General features: G+C 45.7%; 1 protein-coding gene across 2 annotated transcripts in view; it reads left to right on the top strand.

Annotated features, from left to right (window-relative positions):
- The window catches only part of SLC39A14 (solute carrier family 39 member 14), a 51,527-nt gene continuing 32,652 nt past the window's right edge, over positions 1-18,875 (top strand). The window contains exon 1 of one of the 2 annotated variants that reach the window (XM_005210252.5): positions 1-18,875. This exon is cut by the window's right edge and continues 11,498 nt beyond it. The gene's annotated coding sequence lies outside the window, so the exon portion shown is untranslated. 2 annotated transcript variants of the gene reach the window in all.

Genomic DNA, 18,875 nt, shown 5'->3' on the forward strand with positions numbered 1-18,875 from the left:
AGGAAGGACGCCGGCAGGGGGCTGAGGGCGCGCGGGCACGCCGACCTAGCTGCGCTGCCGCTACCACTGCTGCTGCGGGTCGCCCGGGGGACCTGGCTTGTGAGGGTGCGCGGGGCCGGGTGACGTCGGCCCAGCTTCAGGTGAGGGCGGAAGGCCATGCGGGAGGGGCAGCTCCGTGCCCCGGAGATGGGGCATCGCGCGGAGGAGCAGTGCGCCTCCGGGGCTCCGGGTCACTGAGTGGGGGTGGGGGCACGGCTGCTCCGAGAACCCGGAGCCCAGCCGCGGTTTCGGAAGTCGCTCGAGTGGACCCACACGCGGGCCCGGACGCTACATGGAGGCGACACCTGGCCGCGGTGCCACTACGAGGGGTCCTCAGTGGCGAGGGAAGGGAAGGTGCAACTACGGCCCCTTGGACTGGAGAGCGCGGGATCTGGGCGCAAGAGAGGATGTCGGTAGCCGCACTAAGGCTGAGAGAGGTGTCCTGGAGCCCATGGACTCGAGCATGGAGAAAAGCAGAGAGTAGACGGGCAAATCTGGTGGGCAGCTCTCGGGATGGCTCTGATGGGACAGTAGTATCTAGACTTGGCTTTCCAGGAGCTGAGTGCCCACTTAACCTGGGCCAGACCACCTCGCAGCTGAAGACAAAAGCCCGGTGCCTCCCAGCTGGCCCCGAGCAGGAGCTGAAGAATAGCAAAGGAGGTACTAACTAAACTCTGACCTGGCTCATCCTGTGGGCATGGCTTTTTAGCTGTTTTTGGTTCCTACCGACCGGGTTAGGTGGTCTGGGGCAGGCTGCCCTCTCTTGGTGGGTTAGAGCAATGGGACAAAATACCATCCAAACAGTTATACCGTATGATCCGGAGGTCCAGTTGAGTCACATTTTCCTCTGCTCTGGGTTGTGGCTTCCGTTTGGAGGTTCTAGAGTTGACTAGGGTCTGGGTATCCTGAGCATGTGAGCATGATTTGGTGAGGGGCTGACTCCTCTCCTGGGAACCTAAGATAGAGTGGGGGTAGGAGCAGCTTTGACCTGACCCTTCTTCCTGGAGCCTGCCTGGGCTGGGATTTGCCTGGAGTCATTCTTTTCTAGGAACCCCAGGCTGCTTAGGTCTCCCACTTGCCGCGCAGTGATAACCTGGTGAGTTCTGGCCTAGCTACCTGGCTTCTGTCCCACCTCTGCTCCTAACTTGCCCCATGTCTTGTGAATGGAGTCAGTGCTAAGGGCAGATTAGATCTGTGGTCTCTTATCCACAGCATCTACAATGAATCCTTAACTTTTAAAACAAGAGCCATAAAAACGGAGAGAAACTTGATGAAGCAAGAGAAAGAATGTCGAGACTCATAACTTTAGTAGGTGAAATTTTAAAAACTACACAATCCATTTCCTGTTGGATGCTCAGAGGTGAGTTTTTCATAAACTGTGACAGCCACTATATAGTGGTACGCTTCCTGGTTTGCAGGTATGACTAGAAAGCACCAAACAGAATGACTGGCCCTGTCATTGAGGCAAGAACACTGCATTGAGGTACCAGAGCCCTGTGACTCTCAGTATTTCATCACTTCAGTTTGTAAATATGCAGTTCCTGATCTGTGCTTGGCTCTGCACTTGGCCACTGGAGAGTACAAAAAGGGTATGGGATCTGGCTCCTGGCTCCACTTGTTGGAGGGAGAAAGAACATCCATCCTTACATGAAGAATAAGGTAGCAACATAATAGAGGTCACATTGTTGTGTTTGGTCAAGTTCAGAGAAGATAGCATTCTACTAGAGACGGTACAAGGTCGCAGAAGAATTCTTAGCTTTTGAGTCACATGCGTGTGTGCTTGCTTAGTTGTGTCTGACTCTCTATGATCCCATGGACTATAGCCCAGGTGTCTCCTCTGTCTATGGGATTTTATAGTCAAGAATATCTAAGTGAGTTGCCATTTCCTCCTCCAGAGGATCTTCCTGATACAGAAAGCAAACCCAGGTCTCTTGCTTCGCCTGCATTGGCAGGCGGGCTCTTTACCACTGAGCCACCTGGGGAGCCCTTTGAGCCACATGAAAGTGAAAGAAAGTGAAGTCGCTCAGTCCTGTCCGACTCTTTGTGATCCCATGGACTGTAGTCTACCAGGCTTCTCTGTCCGTGGGATTTTTCCAGGCAAGAGTACTGGAGTGGGTTGCCATTTCCTTCTCCAGGGGATCTTCCTGACCCAGGGATGGAACCGAGATCTCCTGCATTGCAGGCAGACGCTTTACCCTCTGAGCCACCAGGGAAGCTCATAAATCTGTTCAAATCCTGCCCCATCACTCTCCAGCAGGAGACATTGCTTCTGCAGACCTGTCCTAACCGCTGTGCAGCACGTCGTGGTTGTACTTGAAGCGTAGTAGAGGTTTGTTATTATCTGAATCAACATTATCATCTTCTCTGGGGTAAAGTGGATGATTTAGGAGTCCTAGGAGCTGATAGGTAGCTAGGGTTGTAGGAATAGTATGAGTCCAGGCTTCAGGTTGATTCATCTAGGGAACGTGGAGGCAACCTCCGTGCCTTTCTGGGTAGGCTCCTTTTCTGTGGCGTGCCAGGCATTGGCATATTCACAGTTCCACAGAGCCTTTTTCCCCCCACCTTTAGTCTTGCAAGCTATGCTGATTCTTTCAGGTAACGGAAGTACTGTTTCTCCGGACCGGTAATAGGTGGAAAAGACTAGTGACGTGTGTGCATCTGCACGCATGCGCGCATGTTTGCGCATGCGCACGCACTAGATCAGTCACTGGACTGGATTGTTTTAGAACTGTTCCACCTACTTCCTGTTTTCCTTACCTGTTTACACCTCAGTTCCAGGAGCAACCCTCAATCCGGGTCCAGTATTTACAGGATGTTGAGATCTAAGAGTTAGTGCCGTGAATAGATGTATATTTCTGGAAATCGGGACCTCCGAAATAATCCAGCCTTTTCGCGCTTGATGCCTAAAGAAAGTAACGCTTAGGCGTTTTTGCAGAACCGCCGATGGTGATATGATACTGAACTGGAGGGACTTTGGAAATCTTCGAGTCTAGACCCTTTGTTTTACAGCTAAAGAAACTGGATCTAGAGGTTAACTGGTGTTTCCAAGTTACATTTCTTGCTACTGGCCAAGAGGCTCGATAGGGCCAGCGTGCATGCATTCTCATTCGCTAAGTTGCATCCGACTCTTTGTGACCCCGAGGACTGTAGCCCGCTGGAAAAAGAGGTGCAACTTTTATTCGTAAGTATGATGATAAAACTGCTGGAAATCTCAGACATTTCCTTGAAAACATGAAGAAAAAGGAGCCAGTTTTCCCTGTGCTTATTTGGGGGACGGGAATTCTCAGCTTGTGTGGATAGAAATTTATTCTGGAGAACTCTTCTCCCTTCTCCTTTTTCCAGACTCCCTGCCGACACAGGAGGATGGGGAGTGAGTGAGGAAGGGTCATGCTGCTAGGGCCCTAGCCTGGACTCTCTGGATACAATGGAACTTCTCTGAACTCTGAGGCTGGCGGGCTGGCAGACTGCCCGCCAGATAAGGAGTCCAGAGTCTACACCAGCCAGGGGCCTCATGCGTTGTCCGGGCAAGCAGGACAGCCTCACCACAAGGTCTCCGAGGCTCAGCTGTATTCACCCTTACTGTGGCCATCGAGGCTCCCAGAGGGGACTCCTTATTGGCCCTGGGTAAGAAGAAGCAGAGACCCTTGTGAACCCTCCCACAGGCGAGAGGGAAGGTGGCCACAGAATCACCCTGAGAGAGCTGTTGGCATGTCCGTCCATGGGAAACCAACTTACCTGCCTCTGATCTGACTGCATTATCAGGCCTCCTAACCTTTCTCCAACCTCAGGCCTGGGACAGTTCTGGGCTTTGGTGGAATGAGAATGTGACTGTCCTGAATTTATTACCATTGGGTCCCTAGAGGCTCTTAGCAGTGTTAGTAATTAAAATGTCAGCTAAAAGTTGGGGATGTTTTTAAAATCCATGTTTTAAACAGTTCATTTTTTCTTAAAAGCATGTTCATGCATTTTTTTCTTCCCATTTTATTGAGATATAACTAACAACACTGTATAAGTTTAAGTTGTACAGCATAATGATTTGATTTATATAGTTATGAAATGAGTACCACAATAAATTTAATGAACATACATCATCCCAGAGGTAAAAGATAAAAGAAATAGAAAAAAAATTTTTTTTCTTGTGATAAGAAGTCTTAGGATTTAACTTTCTTCACAACTTTCACATATCAAAGTTTAGTGGTGGTTTAGTTGCTCAGTTGTGTCCATCCTTTATGATCCCATGGACGATAGCCTACCACACTCCGCTATCCTTGGGATTTTTCAGGCAAGAATACTGGAGTGGGTTGCCATTTCCTTCTCCAAGGGATCTTCCCGACCCAGGGGTGGAACCTACATCTCCTGCATTGCAAGCGGATTCTTTACTGCTGAGCTACCAGGGAACCCCCAAATATGACCTGTAGCAGTGTTAATTATATTTAGCATGTTACACATTACTTCCCTAGTACTTATTTATCTTATAACTGGAAGTTTCTACCTTTTGACTGCCTTGATCCAATTCCCCCTCTCTACAGCCTCTGTGTGCATATATATTTCTATTTGCCAAAACTTTGATTTAGGGCTGAGGCTTTGCCTTTGGATCTAGGTCTGCTAATTACACTTGCAAATTGTATATAAAAGTCACACCTGCATGTATGACCTGTGATTTCTGGTTTCTTTTATTACAATTGGTTTTTTTTTTTTTTTTTTTTTTACCATATGTGAATTATGTCTCAATAAAATGGAAGAAAAAAATTTTAACAGGAAAAAATTTTTTCTATGCTATATAATCCATAGTTTAAAGATTAGAAAGATGAAAAAGGTTTAAAAAGCAACTACACATACATTAACTGCACCCCCATAAACTCCCACCCAGTACAGTAAAAAGTCTCACCTCTGCCCACCCCATCCCAGTTTTAGAAATGCTCTAAGTTAGCATTTTAGGCATTGTTTAGCACTTTGCTTTTTTCACCTAGCAACTATTCTGGATCTTTCCCTGTCAGCCCAGGAAACACTTTTACTATAGCTGCATATTATTCCAGGATAGGGAAGCATGATAGTTTTTAAACCAGCATGTGTTGCTTCCCTTTCTCCCCTAGTTTGGGTTGTTTCCAATATTTTGTCATTATGAACAGTGCTACGGGGAATAACTTTACTAAATGGCATTTCCTATGTATATGACTACAAAAGAAATTCACAGAAGTGAGATTGCTGGGTGACAGGATATATACATCTGTTAATTAGTCTCCATTAAGAAATAATGATAGAGCAAGAATCTAAGACGTTTGCAAATCAGTCCATGTGCAGCATCCTACATTTTTAATGCACACACTTAATTTACAGAGGACGAGATGGTTGGATAGCATCACCAACTCAATGGACATGAGTTTGAGTAAACTCTGAGAGTTGGTGGTAGACAGAGAGGCCTAGTGTGCTGCAGTCCATGGGGTCACAAAGAGTCAGACACGACTGAGTGACTGAACTGAACTGAATTTAATCTTTTCCTCCCCCATTTGTAACACATTTTTCAAGATGAGCAGTTCTCAAACTTTTTGATCCTAGGATTCCTTAATTTAGTCTTCCACTTATTGGCTAAACCTGCTATTTACCATGTTAAAAATTAAATATAAAGAGTTGTTTATTCATTTAAAATAATAGAAATAAGATAATAACATGGTAACATGAAATGCATGTTTTTATGGAAAATAACTTCCCAAAAGTCGAAAAAGTGGCATTATTTTTACATTTTTGCATATCTTCAGGACTTCAAAATAATGATTTATTAGATATAACAGATTATAGTACGTATAGAATAATTTTGCTGATAAATACTCAGTGGAAGTCTGAGAACAAACTGAGTTAATCTCTGAAAACACATATATTTATACCCTAAATTTCTACCTCAGAAATTTCAGAAAACTACACAGGCACATATTCATCATACTTCACATAGATGCTGAAAAATGAGAGTGAAAAAGCTTTTAACATCTTAATTTTCTAATAAAACTAATTTTCACCTCTCCAGCCTCCTCACACAGTCTCAGTGTATCCAGGTGTCATCTAAGACCACAGTTTTGGGAATTGCCATTCTAGAGCACTTAGTTTCATTTTTGTAGAAATCAAAAGTTTTCCTCTCTGCATTTATGTTTCAGTTATGTTTAAAACCAAACAGAACTGGCATAAAGAAGTTTGAAAAGAGGCACAGCAGACTCTCAACAAAGGAATCCTGGACAGTGACAACAGAGAGGGCCTCTTTGCTGCAGGGATGGGCCCAGCCAGCAGAGCTCAGCTAAGAGAGTGCCCACTCCATGAAGACAGGCAAAACACTGTTTCTGTTCCAAGGAGGCTTGTAAAATATGTGTTGAGATGAGCTGAGTACATGTTGGCAGCTTCACATGCTATTTGTGGCATTCTTTAAGCTCCATTGAGTGGAACAGCCAAGAGACACTGAAAGAGGCCAGTCGAAGGTGAGGCGACTTGGGGGCGAGAATGATCTGGGAAGGCTTCCTAGAGGTGGAATTGAGCCAGCGGGTTCCTGCCAGGGGAGCTGTGTGAATAATGATGTGTGTGTGCTTAGTTGCTCAGTCGTGTCCCCAACTTTGCGACCCCATAGACTGTAGCCCTCCAGGCTCCTCTGCCCATGGGATTTTTCAGGCAAGAATACTGGAGTGGGTTACCATTTCCTTCTCCAGGGGATCTTCCTGACCCAGGGATCGAACCCACATCTTCTGCATTGCAGACAGACTTCTTTTACTTCCCCATCAAGGAAGACCATGAATAGTGGCACTAAGATGTATGTTCCTGGATCATAGGGTTCTGGGGTATAAGGTACCAATAGTCTCTGGTAGGTATTAGCTGTTTATCAAAGACTTGCTGGTCTTTTCAGCCTTGTCTTGGGGTCAGTGTGCTCTTTTCCAGAAAAACACCACTGGCCCCAAATCAACGTCCTTTGCACCAGTCCACTTACTCCAGCCAACCTTGTGTCCTTGATTATCAAGAGTAATGCATACTTCCTGAAAAGTATAAAGAAGTATGGGAGAAAAAGTGTAATCCTGAGGCTGTGAGGCAACCTCTGTTATTCTGCTCAGTTATTTCCTTTTATTGTAAACTTTTAATTTTCAACTTACTTTAGACTTAAAAGTCACAAAGAATATAGCAGAGTTCCTTTATATCCCCTCACCCTGTGGTATAATCATCAAGAACAGGAAATGAACATTGGCACAAAACTTTAAACTGCAGGCCTCATTTAAATTTCACCACTGTTTCTGCTGATGTCTTTTTTCTGTCCCAGGATCCAGTCTGCCATCCCACATTGCATTCAGTTGTCGTTTCTCTGCTCCAATTTGTAACCATCCCGTATCTTTCTCCCTTAGGATAAGGTCACGAATTTTTAACAAGAATATCAACAAAAATGATGTTGCATCCTTTTAAGAGCATCATATCAAGGCATTTGTGGTGTTAATGGTGATGTTTTCCTGGATCACTTGGTTACTTGGTGTCTGCTGGACCTCCACATTGGAAAAGTTATTCTCTCATGTTGACTCCTTCTCATGGTTCAAACCCCTTTGGCCAGGAGGAGCCTATCCCATTTAAGAGCTCACCTGATTAGTTCTGACTCATACAAGATCAATTTCCCTGTCTTAAGGTCAACTGATTTGGTCAGCTGACACCAACAAAATCCCTTTGGCAGATAATGTTACCTAATAACAGGAGTGATATCTCATATTTTCAGCTCCTGCCCACATACAAAGGAGAAGGTCGTTGAGGCCTATCTTGGAATTCTGCCAACTCTAGCAGGATAGTTTCAGATAAAAGATTGTTGTTGTTGTTTGTGACCCCGTGGACTGTAGCCCGCCAGGATCCTCTGTCCATGGGATTTCTCAGGCAAGAGATCCTGGAGTAGGTTGCCATTTCCTTCTCCAGGGGATCTTCGTGACCCAGGGATTCAACCTGGGTCTCCTACATTGACAGGTGAATTCTTTACCACTGAGCCACCAGGGAAGCCCCAGATAAAAGATATTAAGCCTTAATTCCAGCATCTAAATATTAGTTTCCTGTGACCATCCTAACAAATGACCACAAACTCTGTGGCTTAAAAGAACAGAAATTTGCTCTCAGTTCTGGAGGCCAGAAGGTTGAAATCAAGGGGTCAGCAGGTCCACATTGCCTCCAAAGGCTCTTGGGGTACATGCTTCCTTGGGTCTTCCACCTTCTGGTGCCTCCAGTTGTTCCTTGGCTTGTAGCAGCATCACTGTCCTCTCTGCCTCCATCTCCACATGGTCTTCTTTTCTGTGTGTCTGTGACGAAATCTCCCTGTCCTTTATCTTGTAAACATACTAATCATTGGATTTAGGGACTACTGAAAGTCCATGGTGACTTCATCTCTAGATCCTTAAATCATTATTTCTGCAGAGACTGTATTTCTCAATAAGGTCACATTCTGAGGTTTTGGGGTAGACATGGATTTGGGGATCAAGACCATTCCCAGGAAAAAGAAATGCAAAAAAGCAAAATGGCTGTCTGAGGAAGCCTTACAAATAGCTGTGAAAAGAAGAGAAGCGAAAAGGAGAAAAGGAAAGATATACCCATTTGAGTGCAGAGTTCCAGAGAATAGCAAGGAGAGATAAGAAAGCCTTTCTCAGTGATCAATGCAAAGAAATAGGGGAAACCAATAGAATGGGAAAGACTAGAGATCTCAATAAAGGACAGAAATGGTATGGACCTGACAGAAGCAGAAGATATTAAGAAGAGGTGGCAAGAATACACAGAAGAGCTGTACAAAAAAGATCTTCACGACCCAGTTAATTACGATGGTGTGATCACTCACCTAGAGCCAGACATCCTAGAATGTGAAGTCAAGTGGGCCTTAGGAAGCATCACTACAAACAAAGCTAGTAGAAGTGATGGAATTCCAGTTGAGCTATTTCACATCCTGAAAGATGATGCTGTAAAAGTGCTGCACTCAATATGCCAGCAAATTTGGAAAACTCAGCAGTGGCCACAGGACTGGAAAAGATCAGTTTTTATTCCAATCCCAAAGAAAGGCAATGCCAAAGAATGCTCAAACTACCTCACAATTGCACTCATCTCACACACTAGTAAAGTAATGCTCAAAATTCTCCAAGCCAGGCTTCAACCGTATGTGAACCGTGAACTTCCTGATGTTCAAGCTGGTTTTAGAAAAGGCAGAGGAACCAGAGATCAAATTGCCAACATCCAATGGATCATGGAAAAAGCAAGAGAATTCCAGAAAAACATCTATTTCTGTTTTATTGACTATGCCAAAGTGTGCCTTTGACTGTGTGGATCACAATAAACTGTGGAAAATTCTGAAAGAGATGGGAATACCAGACCACCTGACTTGCCTCTTGAGAAATCTGTATACAGGTCAGGAAGCAACAATTAGAACTGAACATGGAACAACTGACTGGTTCCAAATAGAAAAAGAAGTACATCAAGGCTGTATACTGTCACCCTGCTTATTCAACTTATATGCAGAGTACATCATGAGAAACGCTGGGCTGGATGAAGCACAAGCTGGAGTCAAGATTGCCAGGAGAAATATCAGTAACCTCAGATATGCAGATGACACCACCCTTAAGGCAGAAAGTGAAGAACTAAAGAGCCTCAAGAGGAGAGTGAAAAAGTTGGCTTAAAGCTCAACATTCAGAAAACAAAGATCATGGCATCTGGTCCTATCACTTCATGGCAAATAGATGGGGAAACAATGGAAACAGTGTCAGACTTTCTTTTTTGGGGCTCCAAAATCACTGCAGATGGTGATTGCAGCCATGAAATTAAAAGATGCTTACTCCTTGGAAGGAAAGTTATGACCAACCTAGACAGCATATTCAAAAGCAGAGACATTACTCTGTCAACAAAGGTCCATCTAGTCAAGGCTATGGTTTTTCCAGTAATCATGTATGGATGTGAGAGTTGGACTATAAAGAAAGCTGAGCACCGAAGAATTGATGCTTTTGAACTGTGGTGTTGGAGAAGACTCTTGAGAGTCCCTTGGACAACAAGGAGATCCAACCAGTCCATCCTAAAGGAGATCAGTCCTGGGTGTTCATTAGAAGGTCTGGTGTTGAAGCTGAAACTCCCAATACTTTGGGCACCTGATGCAAAGAGCTGACTCATTTGAAAGACCCTGATGCTGGGAGAGATTGAGGGCAGGAGGAGAAGGGGACAACAGATAAGATGGTTGGATGGCATCACCGACTCAATGGACATGAATTTGGGTAGGCTCTGGGAGTTGGTATTAGACAGGAAGGCCTGGCGTGCTGCAGCTCATGGGATCACAAAGAGTCGGACATGACTGAGCGACTGAACTGAACTGAATTCAACCCATTGGGCATCCCCAGTGGCTCAGCAGTAAAGAATCCGCCTGTAATGCTGGAGTTGCAGGAGGCAGCAGGTTTGAGCCCTGGGTTTGGGAAATCCTCTGGAGAAGGGCACAGCAACCCAATCCAGTATTCTTGCCTGGAGAATCCCATGGATAGAGGAGTCTGGCGAGCTACAGTCCACTGGGTCGCAAAGAGTCGGATAGGACTGAAGTGACTTAGCACCCAAGCATGCACAGTCTACACACTGTACTCAGGATGGGGGGAACTGTCCTTTGTAAACTCTGGTTCACAGAGCTTCAAAAAAAAGTTGGATTTGTTTTTAAAGACAGAAGGCAGGCTTGGCTGTTGGGGAGACCAGGGCCTAGCCTCAGGTCTCCCGCTCCCCTCACATTGCTACACGTCTGAGAACCAGGTGGGTATCAGTTACTGAGGACTCTGGCCTACATTCTACATTCTAGACTCTTTGTAATGCCAACAACTTGTCTCTGTGCAAGGAGTTCTCACTGAGAGTTAGTTTCCCTGTAGGAAGGGCAGGGCAGAAACGGTGGTACCTGTTGGCCAGAGAGGGTGAACTGACTTCAAAGAGTTTCGATAAACCACAGGATATTATAGTCTGTCTGTCTAGTCCAGCAGTCCTGACTAGACCAGAATGTCAGACCAGTACCCCAGACAAGAGGCAGGCTGATCAATCAGAGCTGTGTGTACAGTTACCTGGGTCTCACCCAGGAAACTCAGATTCAGAAGAACCATGGTGAGACTGCTCATGGGGGCACCCACGTTAGGGGACCAGGCACACAGGAAGTTCTGCTCATGCAGATTAGGACTGGAGTCCACTGCCAGACTCTTAAGTGAAGGTCTTTAAAAAAGGGGAGAGAGCTGCCTTCCAGTGGGTCATCATTAAGCCTTTCCCATTTCCTAATTGAACTTGAAAGTGAACTTTCTTCTTTTTTTTTTTTGGCTGCATCCGAGTTTCCCATCTAAGATTGAACCTAGGCCATGGCAGTTGACAGTGTGGAACCCTAATCACTAGGCCACCAGAGAACCCTCTGAACCTTCTTCTTAAAGTAATTCAGGTTCATTGTAGGAAATACAGAGTAAAAAAGATAACAGAAGTCACCATTAAACTCACCACCATGAACTAGCAATTTGTTAAATATTTTTCATCTTTTTTTGCGAATGCATACTTTGTAAGGAAAACAGGTTCTGCTATACAGAGAGTTTTGTAGCCTCTTTTTTTCTTTTCACTTAGCATATGATGTCTTTCCATGTCATTATTTTCCTGAATATTAACATTTATTGAGCCATTACTGTATATCTAGCATTGTATTTATACCTATTATCTTACTCAGTTTTCTCATTTGCTCCAAGGGAGACTGTTAGTAGCTTTGTTTTCCTGTAGGAAGTCTCCTTGATGTTGTGACTTGACGAAATGCCTTGAAGCTAGTAAATGTGTGTTTCAGGATCTACACTGAGGTCTGTTGCACTTGGAGCCCAAGCTCTAAATCTCTGTATTTGAACTATATATTTTGTTATGTGGATTAGGAACTTCCCTGGTGACCCAGACGGTAAAGCGCCTGCCTACAGTGCAGGAGACCTGGGTTCGAACCCTGGGTCAGGAAGATCCTCTGGAGAAGGAAATGGCAACCCACTCCAGTACTCTTGCCTGGAAAATCCCATGGACAGAGGAGCATAGTAGTCCATGGGGTCGCAAAGAATTGGACACGACTGAGCGACTTCACTTCTTCACTTTACTTTAGCAATCCCCTTCTTTTTTCCCCTTAATTTGACTGTACTGTGCAGCTTGTGGGATCATAGTTCCCCTACCAGGGATTGAACCTGAGCTCTTGGCAGCGTAAGTTTGGAGTCCTAACCACTGGACCACCAGGGAATTCCCAGCAATTCCCTTCTTTTGTATGCTTAGATTGCTTGCAGTTTTTTACTATTATGAGCCTTGCATTAGAGCAAGCTCCAAGAGGGTAGGGATTTTTGTCTTTTTGGTCATTGTTGTATTCCCTGTGCCCACAACAGTTGGTACTTGATAGACACTTGTTGTTGAATGCGTACTTCCATTCCTCAGTTTTAAAATGCCTTTTTGTTCTGTTCTCATGTTTCTGAACTAGGGAGGAGTCTCAGTGATGTGTGCATTTAATGTAGTATCTTTTTCAACTCTGAAAACCTGCCATTGCTACTTATAATTGGAGAAGTACTGCAGAATCTATCCTAGTAAGGTTATTGAGAAGATTAAATGAGCTAATGAAAACAAATTGCTTAGCACAGTGCCTGGCAACAATAAATCCTAGCAATTCCTATTACTATAAAATTAGGGAAGAAAGGATTGTGGATGAGTTACAGGAGTGTTCAGATGCAAATACCAGAGTCCAACAAGGCTAGTTTAGGCAACAGCATGTAAAGCCTCTGGCGATTAGGAGGAGGCTGGGTTCCTGCTCAGTGGTGCCTGCAGGAACCCAGGCTCTCTTCAGTGGATCTTTCTGCTCTGCCATCCTTGGCAAGTAGGACTTCTTCTCGTGATTTTTGAACCTATATTTCTGAACAGGAAAGAGGAAGGGAAAGAGAAGGCACCCTAGCCATGCTGTTAGATTTCACTGGCAGAGCGGTCCCCTGTGGATTTTCTTTACACAAAGGATGTCGTTGACTTCACCCCTGTTTCTTATCTTTTATAGACTTTACTGTTGAGGTTTACAGGGAAAATAGACTGTTCATTAAAAAACAACTGGGGTAATTAGCTAACTCCTTTTTTTGTTGTTGTTTATGTGAGTTTCTCTTTCTCACACTATGTCAAATTAAATTCTAAATAAATTAGAGATGTAAATTTTTTTAATGCCAGAAAAAAGCAGGTATATATTTCTATAATTTCAGGGTGACAAAAGGTTTTCCAAGCATGCTACTAAAAGCAGAAACCTTATAAGAAAAGTGGGATATATTTGATTAGTCACTAAGTCATGTCCTAGTCTTGTGACCCCATGTTCTGTGACTCCCAAAATTTCTGTGTTGCTCTTTCAATGGTGGGATGAGGAGGCAGACCAGAACCCAAACCCTCTGTTTTATTCTCATTTTTACTGAACGCCTGAAAAGTTGGTTTGTGTGGGAGCAAGTGAAGTGGGCATGTGTGCCCTGCTAGTCAGGGGAAACCATGTAAGTCCCAGGGAGCAAGCTGTACTGCTGGCTGCTGCTGCTGCTAAGTCACTTCAGTTGTGTCCGACTCTGTGCGACCCCATAGATGGCAGCCCATCAGGCTCTCCCGTCCCTGGGATTCTCCAGGCAAAAATACTGGAGTGGGTTGCCATTTCCTTCTCCAATGCATGAAAGTGAAAAGTGAAAGTGAAGTCGCTCAGTCGTGTCCGACTCTTTGCGACCCCATGGACTGCAGTCTACCAGGCTCCTCCATCCATGGGATTTTCCAGGCAAGAGTACTGGAGTGGGGTGCCATTGCCTTCTCCGGTATTGCCGACTACTCTCTTCCTTTCCTGGAAACTAGAGGGCTCCTGGCCAGCCCTGGGGACTTGCTCTTCTCAAAGCACAGAGTATGAGAGGCTTGGGGTGAGGTGGAGCTGTGCTGGCCGGCAGGGGAGCTGGCCCAGTTTTCCCTGGTGGAAGGCCCTGGATTCCCTCCCCACCTCTCCCCCTGCTCCGAGAAGACACACCAGTGACACTGATGAGCGTATGTAGATTTCAACGCTGACAGTTTCCTATCTGAGAGGCTGGGCAAGTCCTCAGGATACCAGGCCGCTGGGGAGTTTCCAGGGGGTAGCAAACCACAACTGTTTTCTCATCACCGTTCCCAGCAAAGCACAAAATGTACAAAGTCACCCACTCCCCCAGACTCGGGCCACTAGCCAGAGTGCCCTCAGGGGCAGTCTGACCAGCTCTCAGAGCAGATTCTGTCCCAGTTCCTGTTGCTCCCGCCTCAGCTGCCTCCTGACATCCAGGGGTGCCTCCCACAGCAGAGGCCTTGACCGTGGGTAAACCATGGTGTGCATGGCTCTGCTGGCCAAATTGCACCTCTGACCTTGGCTGCTCAAACCACTCCCTCTTCTTGGCGGCGGTGGCCACAAGCCCCTCCCCCTGCATTTCAGGATGTGTGCAGCTGGCACAAAAAGAGAGGTTGTGAGCAACGGGACCAGACTCGCGTTTCCATGACCAGCTGAGAAATTCTAGAAACCGCCTGTACTTGGGGGTTTCCTTTCCTTTTCTCTGTCTGCCATGGAGAGAAGTTAACATGGTATTCTTGGCCATGTGATCAGATGGTGGCCTGTCCTTGGCACGTTTGCTGCTGGGGTGGGGAAGGAAGGCTGCCTGTCTGCGCCTCTCCCCCCACCTTCCTTTTGGATCCTCCATTCCACCTAATATTCTACTTTCTTTCTTTCTTTTTTTTTTTTTTTTTTGACTTTACTTTTTTTTATATTCCAATTCCAGATAGACTTCTCTGGCTCTCTGGGGGTGTCTTCAGCTCTATTGATGCTGCAGAAGGGGGTGTCTCTTCCCCTCAAATTGCTAATAGTAGTTTAACTGGGGGTTGAGGCCAAAGAACAAAAAGGTTCTAAACTTGAGGACACTGCAACAAGGAGGGGCACGGGAAATTAACACATCATTCAGCAGATATTCTTTGGGCTGGAGACTCAGACATAGAGAATAGACTTGTGGCCATGGAGGAAAGGAGAGGGAGGGACAAATTGAAAGAGTAATAGCACTGAAACATGTACGTTGCCATATGTAAAACCGATAGCCAAAGGGAATTTGCTGTATTACACAGGGAGCTCAACCTGGTGCTCTGTGACAATGTAGAGGGGCGGGATGGAGAGAGAGATGGGACAGAGGTTCAAGAGAGGGGGGACATTCATATACCGATGGCTGATTCAAGTTGATGTATGGCAGAAGCTAGCACAATATTGTAAAGCAATTATCCTCCACTCAAAAATTTAAAAAAATAAAAAGTTATTAAAAAAAAGTTATTCTCTGGGGGTTGTCTGGGTGCCAGGCACTGGCCTCTCTGGGTTCGGGGAAGAAAATAGGCCGAGTCTGTCTCCACTGTTGTGGAGTTTATAGTCAGTAGGAGGAGACAGATAATAAACATGTAAACAAAACGAAAGAAAGAAAACTCTGTTAGATAGTGATATATGGTAAATAAAACAGGGTGTTAGGACTTTGAATGCCTTGGGAGCAGGCTTTTTTTTTTTTTTTAAACCGGGTGGCCCTGCATTTTGAGTAGGTGATGTCTGAGCTGAGACTTGATATGAAAATCTAGGCGGGGGGGCGGGCATTCTTGGCAGAGGGAATAGCAGGTGCAAAGGCCCTGGGGTAAGAATGCTTCTGACGTGCTAAAGGGAGCTGCACACTGTCAGACGTGGGTGTGTTACGTGCTTGTACGTTATACTCTAAAAAGAGAGAAGGGACTTGGACAGTTTGCGGGTAAGTGCCCAGAGGAAGCTGAAATCTGCTTAAGAGATTTGATTTTATTTTAGTATTTTTATTCCACCAGCATTCCGGCATTTCTTTCACTCAGATTCCCTGTCTTTAGATTCAGGCAGTCCTTCCAGATCATCTAGAGAAGTCCTGAAGAATGAATTGTCCTTCAGCGGGTGGCATTCAAAAAGCAGTTATTGCAAGCTTGTGATATACACTTGGCATTACTATCACTGTAGTTGATTCACATTGTATACTATTCTGTTGTGAGAGTCGGTTAGTTTATTTATCCACTCTCCTGCTGATGGGCTTTTGGGTTGCTTTCAAAGTTTTTGTTATTGTGAATAGTGCTACCACAAGACTTCTCATATCTGTGTTTTATTTATTTTTTTCCCCTCTCTGTTTGGGTTTGAAAGTCACCCAAACTAGAGGATGTCTGTAGTAGTAATGTTAGTCAATTAGGTGTGTCCAACTCTTTGCAACCCTGTGGACTGCAGCCTGCCAGGCTACTCTGTCCATGGGATTTTCCAGGCAAGAATACTAGAATGGGTTGCCATTCCCTTCTCCAGAGGGTCTTCCCGACATAGGGATCAAACCTAGGTCTCTCTCATTGCAGATAGATTCTTAATCATCTAAGCAAACTAAAGTCAGAAACCCTTTCCAGGTGGCATTCCGATTGTCCCCCTGGGGTTGGAGTTGGCAGTAGAGGATAAGCCTTTAAGTCTGGTTAGAATGTTGATCCCTTTTTAATAGGCAAGCAGTTGGTAGGGGGTGGGGGAGGGCAAGTGGAAATTCATTGTGACGTTAGGGAAATCACTTACGGTACTGGGTTGTCCAGAGACTGCCACCTGAGAAGGGGGAGCTTGTCCATGTGGGTCTTCTCTTGGCCCTGATCCATATCTGAGGATGATAGCCAGAGATGTGGTTGCTTTTGTTCTGGAATCCATCTGAGTATACTCTTTGACAATCTTTCTTGAGCTCTGGTTGGGCAGAGACAGGGAATCAGGAGGGCAAAGTATGGGAATCCTTATGCTGTCCTTCTCACCTTTGAGAAGATGGAGCTTTGAGATGACACTTGTCCTTTCTTGCTCTTGACCCCCTGGACCTAAATGCTGCATCTTCAGTGCAGTGTATCACCCTGTACTCTCTAGAGAAGTGAGGTGATGTCTGTGTACATATGCATTTGTATTTACATCTTCGTGCAGCAGATCCTCCCAGCCTCCTAGGATTGTTATGAAACAGCTGAGGAAACTAACTGTAAGTGTTTGGAGTGTAATTCTGAGACAGTTACAGCTTTGAGACAGAGAGGTTGGAATCAGAGGCGGGCAGGGTGGGGCTTGTGCTGGGAAGAATTTGGAATGGTCCAGAGATGGTGCTTTTTCCTACAGTTCATCCTTTTTTTATTTTTGGCTGTGCTGGATCTTCTTTGTTGCTCCGGCTTTTCTCTAGGTGCAGCAAGTGCGGGCAACTCTTTAGTTGCAATGTGTGGACTTCTTATTGCCGTGGCTTCTCTCGTTGCAGAGCACAGGCTCTAGAGTGCTCAGGCTTTAGTAGTTGTGTAGGGGCTTAGTTGTCCTGCAGCATGTGGGATTTTCCTGGACCAGGGATTGAACCTGGGTCTCCTGCCTTGGCAGGCAGATTCTTTACCACTGGGCCACTGTGGAAGCCCTATGCTTTAAAAAAAAAAAACAACACATCCAAGCCCTTCACACTTGTGGAGAAAGTGCTTGGAACACAGGCAGACTGTGTTCAGCTTTCTGACTGTTGGTAGAATCAGATGTTAATTAGCCTTCCCAGGTCTGGTTCTGTGGGCAGTGTGGGTGCAGGGGTGAAAGGGAACAGGAATAGGTGTTGTGGGTGGAGCCCAGGGTCCCTGCCAGAGAGCAGTGACCTGAGGGTGAGAGATGATGGGAGCCTAGTTGGAGGAAAACCCTTGCTTGCCAGGCAGGGGGCCTGAACTTTGCTGTTGGTTAGGGGGAGTGATGAAAGGTAAGTATTTTAGCAGGAGAGTGATATGATCATTGGAGGGGATGGGATGGAGCAGGTGTTAGTGACCAGTGAGACTGGTGCAATGGTTTCTCCTCTGAATCCCAAGAAGAGGGGTCCACACTGGGGAGGCAAAGGATGAGAGAAGGCCTCTCAGCTCAGTAATCTCATGGGGATGGCCAGTGTCCTTGGACCAGGGAATGAGCCATGTGGAAGTTTGGGAAGTGGGCGGGAAAGTGGAGGAATATGATTCAGGAATGTCATTACTCAATCTTCCCCCTGTCTCATCACCTTTCTCTCTCTGATTTAGAAATATGGACCTTTCCCCTCTTTTTCCCAATTACCCTCTTTCCCCAGAGAGTAGGGCTCATTTGTGACTCATGCTGGTAAATGTTTACGGTCACTGAGAGATCTCAGACCCAAGATGTAGCCTGTGCCTTTCTGCTGGGGCCCTGGGCATGTGCTCATGACGCCCACTTTGGGGAAGAAAGCTGGCAACCTGATGACCTTCCTCTGAGAGTAGAGATCCTCAGACCTTTACATTGTCGTCCCCTAGAGAGCTTCCTAAAACACAGATTGCTGGGCTCCACCTAGAGTTTCTGATTCAGCAGATTTGGGTGGTGCTAAGAATTTTTTCTTCCAAAAAAAGAAAAAAATTGTCTGAAGGGTAGGGGAGGAGAAAATTTATACTTTCAATAGGTTCCCAAGTGATGGTATTGCCTGCTGGTTGCGGAACCATGCTCTGAGAACTAGTTTCCTGGAGAAATTATCACGCCCAGTTCAGCATCTCAGCTGTAGAGACAGTCATAGAGCTTCTGAGGAGGAGCGAGGGGACTTGCCCCTAGCTTAAGGATGCAGGTAGGGGGAGACAGTGGTGTAGCAGGACATGATGTGAAGAGCCAACTCATCAGAAGAGACCCTGATGCTGGAAAATGTTAGTCGCTCAGTTTTGTCTGACTCCTTGCAACCCATGGGTTGTAGCCCGCTAGGCTTCTCTGTCCATAGGATTCTCCAGTCAAGAACACTGGAGGGGGTTGCCATTTCCTTCTCCAGGGAAATCTCCCCAACCCAAGGTTCAAACCCACATCT

This window comes from Bos taurus, chromosome 8 (genome assembly GCF_002263795.3).
Source record: "Bos taurus isolate L1 Dominette 01449 registration number 42190680 breed Hereford chromosome 8, ARS-UCD2.0, whole genome shotgun sequence".
Classification (NCBI taxonomy): domain Eukaryota; kingdom Metazoa; phylum Chordata; class Mammalia; order Artiodactyla; family Bovidae; genus Bos; species Bos taurus.